Source organism: Miscanthus floridulus, chromosome 18 (genome assembly GCF_019320115.1).
Source record: "Miscanthus floridulus cultivar M001 chromosome 18, ASM1932011v1, whole genome shotgun sequence".
NCBI lineage: Eukaryota > Viridiplantae > Streptophyta > Magnoliopsida > Poales > Poaceae > Miscanthus > Miscanthus floridulus.
In genome coordinates, this window is record NC_089597.1 from 16,432,643 (window position 1) to 16,436,669 (window position 4,027).

The 4,027-nt window shown below is 43.6% G+C and overlaps 1 long non-coding RNA gene across 1 annotated transcript; it reads right to left on the reverse strand.

Moving 5' to 3' along the window:
* Nucleotides 1-245: 245 nt before the first annotated feature.
* LOC136521600 (uncharacterized) lies at nucleotides 246-3,051 on the reverse strand. The gene is made up of 3 exons (XR_010775580.1): nucleotides 2,304-3,051; nucleotides 1,413-1,495; nucleotides 246-1,215 (listed from the first exon to the last, which is right to left on the reverse strand). It is a non-coding gene; the product is annotated as an uncharacterized lncRNA (long non-coding RNA).
* Nucleotides 3,052-4,027: the final 976 nt, after the last annotated feature.

Genomic DNA, 4,027 nt, shown 5'->3' on the forward strand with positions numbered 1-4,027 from the left:
AATTTCTTGGTCTCACCGCAACAACACTAGACCATCATAGCTAATTCGAAGATTGTCCACATGGGCAAACATATGAAATAAAAGGTATAATTAAGTTTTCACTAGGTAGCATGCCCGTGCGTTGCTACGGGACAACAAACTTTTATACTAAAAACACACTAATTGCACGATAAGATAACAATACTGTGAAATAAAATATCAATGCTAATGCTACGGCGACCTTCGACAGTAACAAAACGTAGATGTGGTATGTTTAAGATTCACTAAAAAGCAACGACACGTAGAGTTAGATATATTAACATTGATCTCATTTGAAATACATTGATAACTTCACAGGACTCAAAGTATATTTTCTGATAATCGTCTTCTCTACCCTAGATACAGAGGCCTAAATAAGCATGTCTTGGCGGCAGTGATCACCGTGGCAAAGGTTCAGCAAGGTGTGTGGAAGCAACTTTCCACCAAAATCTTCTCTGCAGCTAGCAAGCATTAGATGACCGATATACCATCTGTAACTTAACCCATCAATGGCAATATTTCTTCTGGTTCCTATCGGTGAATATATGAGCTATTATTTCTCATCCCAACTCTTATCATTTGCTCAGGACCAACAAGAACAAAATTTAATATCTAAGAAATCAAGCAAGGATGGGAAGAACATAGCGCATTGATCAGCTGCTGGGTTTGACTATAGTGCACTGCCACCTCAAAGTTTGACTGTGAAGTTTTATTTGCAGACTGTGCTGCAAGGCATCACCTGTAATACGAACAAGAGTTCAGAGGTTTAACGGATTCCTTACGATTGAAATGAACAAAAACAGAACCCAGATTCATTTCCTTGTCCTAAAGTTGTACATGTTTAGCTAGTTGTTGGCAGACAAAGAAAATACAGATAGTGTCAGTATACATAGAGACAGATCAGTTAGCATCTCTTTTTTGCACCCTTGTAAAAGTACATGTACCAATGTAACACTGCAGGGTAAAATTAGTATGGCTTCCCATGCAAGATAAAGGAAGCCAAGACGAGCCATGCAAGATAAAGGAAGCCAAGACTTCCCTCAATTATTGTGAATTGGGGATATGTGCTTGGCTCTGTTCGGCAGTACTTATTTTAGCTCCGACTGATTTGTTGTGAAAGAAAAATACTGTTTTCTGGCTGATAAGCTCAAGTGAACAGAGCCCTTCGATCAATTTTTCCTTATTCAAGTGAACAAGCTGAAAATGCAACCCCAAAAAATCATTAATAGTGCTGGTATGTCACATCTGCTAAAAGAAATTCTTTAATTCATTATGTAAACACGGTAGGGAAATGCAGTCGTACAAAAGTTAACACACATTTCCCTCACTCGTACAAAAGGTGACACACATTTCCCTCACTGTGCTAGGTGGTGTTTCCTTGAACAATAAATTACCTGTCGGCAATATTTTTTTTGCCATCCTTTTTTCCCAAATGCAATTCAACTTTAGCATCTTCTGTCTCTCTTCAAAGAGTAACCTGTGTGAGCCAAAAAAATAATAATTATAAATAATTAGAATGCAAGCAAGATATTACACAACTATTTCAAAATGCACTCCATACATATGGAATTGTCGAATCTCCCTGCTCCCAATCAGGATCTCTCTCAGATAAGAGAAACAAATTTCCAAAATGGAAATAAAACGTTGACCCTGGGTTTACTCAGAAATTGTTAGGTATATCTCAATTTTTAGAAACAAAAATTGTTTGTATCCGTATCTCGATTGGGTGTTAATGCTATATACCACTGCAACTGTCTGACACAAGATACAGATACAGAAATTGTGCGCTCTTAGTTGTTCCCCATCTCACTTAGCATCTCTCAGACCTGATTCACTTCATGAACATGAAAATTTGCACTGAACTAAAACAAGTTGAACCAAGGAACAAATTTTGCCTTCAAATCATTATAGAGAGCAAATAAATCTGTCAATAATGAACTAAAAACCCAACAGCTAGATTTCTAGATCAATAGTAAATTAGTAATGCCTACAACAAACATGCCATACAAATTATTTCTTACAAGTACTAAAAGTGCCAAATTGATAACACATATATCATATACTGTAGTAAATAAGTAATTCAAAATGATTTTATCGTTCTGTGAATTCTTTATTCAGCTTGGTAGAGAGTGTGAGGTGCAACCAGTTAATGCTTCTACCACCAGTAATCAGCAAATATTAGAAAAAAAATCCATACCAAAATCGAAGGCAAAGATGGGGAAGGGAAAGGTAAGCAAGGAGCAGCCGGCTCACTGTTTGGCTGGAGAATCCCAGCCCCCACTCACCACGCCTGCCGAGAGCGCTCGTAGAGACCGGATTCACCACGACAATCTCCTGGTGGACGGAGCACCGCTTGCGCCGCTCCCTAGCATCTTCAGGAAGCCTGGTAGTGACTCACAGCTTTGCGCCATTCGCCGTAGAGCTCTGGTCCGTGTGGATCCGTCCGCCGCCGCGAGCGAGCAAGCCGCGGGCGCACTGGCTCGGCCACCCGCCACCGCCGGCGCGCGGATCAGGAGCCTCTGGCGGGCGGCCGGCTGAGGGCCACGGCGGCCGGTTGGCTGGAGGCCATGTTCGCGGGGCTGCCGGCTGGGGGCGCAGCGGGCGGCCGCCTACCGCGGAGTCATGCATGGTGGGCCCGAGCGTCGCGGCGGGAGGCGCAGCAGTCATCGCTGCAGCTGCCCGCGTCGTAGATGCCAGGGAGCCGGATGACGGGCACCTCCGCCTCCTCAGGGGCGGGGCGTCGCGGCGGGAGGCGCAGGACTCGCTGCTGCAGCTGCCCGCGTCGTAGACGCCGTGGATCCGGATAACGGGCACCTCCGCCTCCTCACGCACCCGGCGAGGGCGTAGCCGCCGCCGCAAGCCCTGCCGCCTCAAGCGGTGGTCCTGGATCGGCGTGGGCGAGGCGCGCGAGCCTCGTCACCAGTGTATCCCGTACGGCGCGAGAGCCGGGCGGACGCGTGCGGCGGCGGCGCGGTGAGGGTGGACGGATAGAGCGAGGGGTGCGGGATCGCATCAAAGATGCAGCATCCGGGTGATACCGTGGGATCGCATGTTTGACATACGGACGAACTAAAACAAATATGAAACTAAAAATATCTATACTTTATTCTTTTTAGTTGCAGGAGATATAAGTATAATAATTTTAGCTCATTAATCAACTTGAATCTTGCTAGTAAAAGGGGAGATTATGTGTAAAAAAAACTAGATTTAGGCATAGATGCTAATAAATAGGATCAATGTGATTATTGTGCACTTGGCCTATGATAGTTCATGCTGATTGGCAATAGTTCAAAGTTTCTCTAGTGTTAACACTTGATTCACCTAAATTAATTTCTACCCCGAAGGGAAGGGGGTTTTAAAGACATGAACCTTTGAATAACAAACAAAGCATTAGTAAATGAGAAAATTTGGTTAATATTAATGATAATTTTGGAAAAAATAATAACTTCGATTATGGTTGGAGAAATGGAGACTATTGGTGAGGAGCGATCGAATGGCTAGAGGTTGACCGGTTTGATCTCCGGTCCGGTCCTAATAACTCTAATTACAAGGATAATGATTGGAGTAGTATAGTCCCGATGTCTCTGTTCTTCCTTCGGCCACACCCATTTCGACCACTAAGTGGACTAATACCCCATTGATTAGGCGGTTTAGATCTGGAGTCTTATTTTCCAACACCAAAATCTAAGTGGACTGGTGTTAATTCTAATCGAAGAACTGCATGTGGGATGGCCTTCACAGGTGGCTTCTTCCTGGCATATCCATGTGTGCTTCTTTGCTACCGAGAGCAGTAGAGAATTTCTCTTGGGTGCCCACAATCCTATAAATATCTTCTAAACTTCTACTTAATCAAACATCTTTGTTTAGTCTAGTGGTAACTCTTCCAACTACAACCATTGAGGGCATGGGTTCAATCCCCACCCTAATGCAATTTTTATTTTTTTTGTTTTTCTATGGACTTTTTGTACGCATTACATATCTGTGTTAACTCTTATTTGTGTTATTTTTG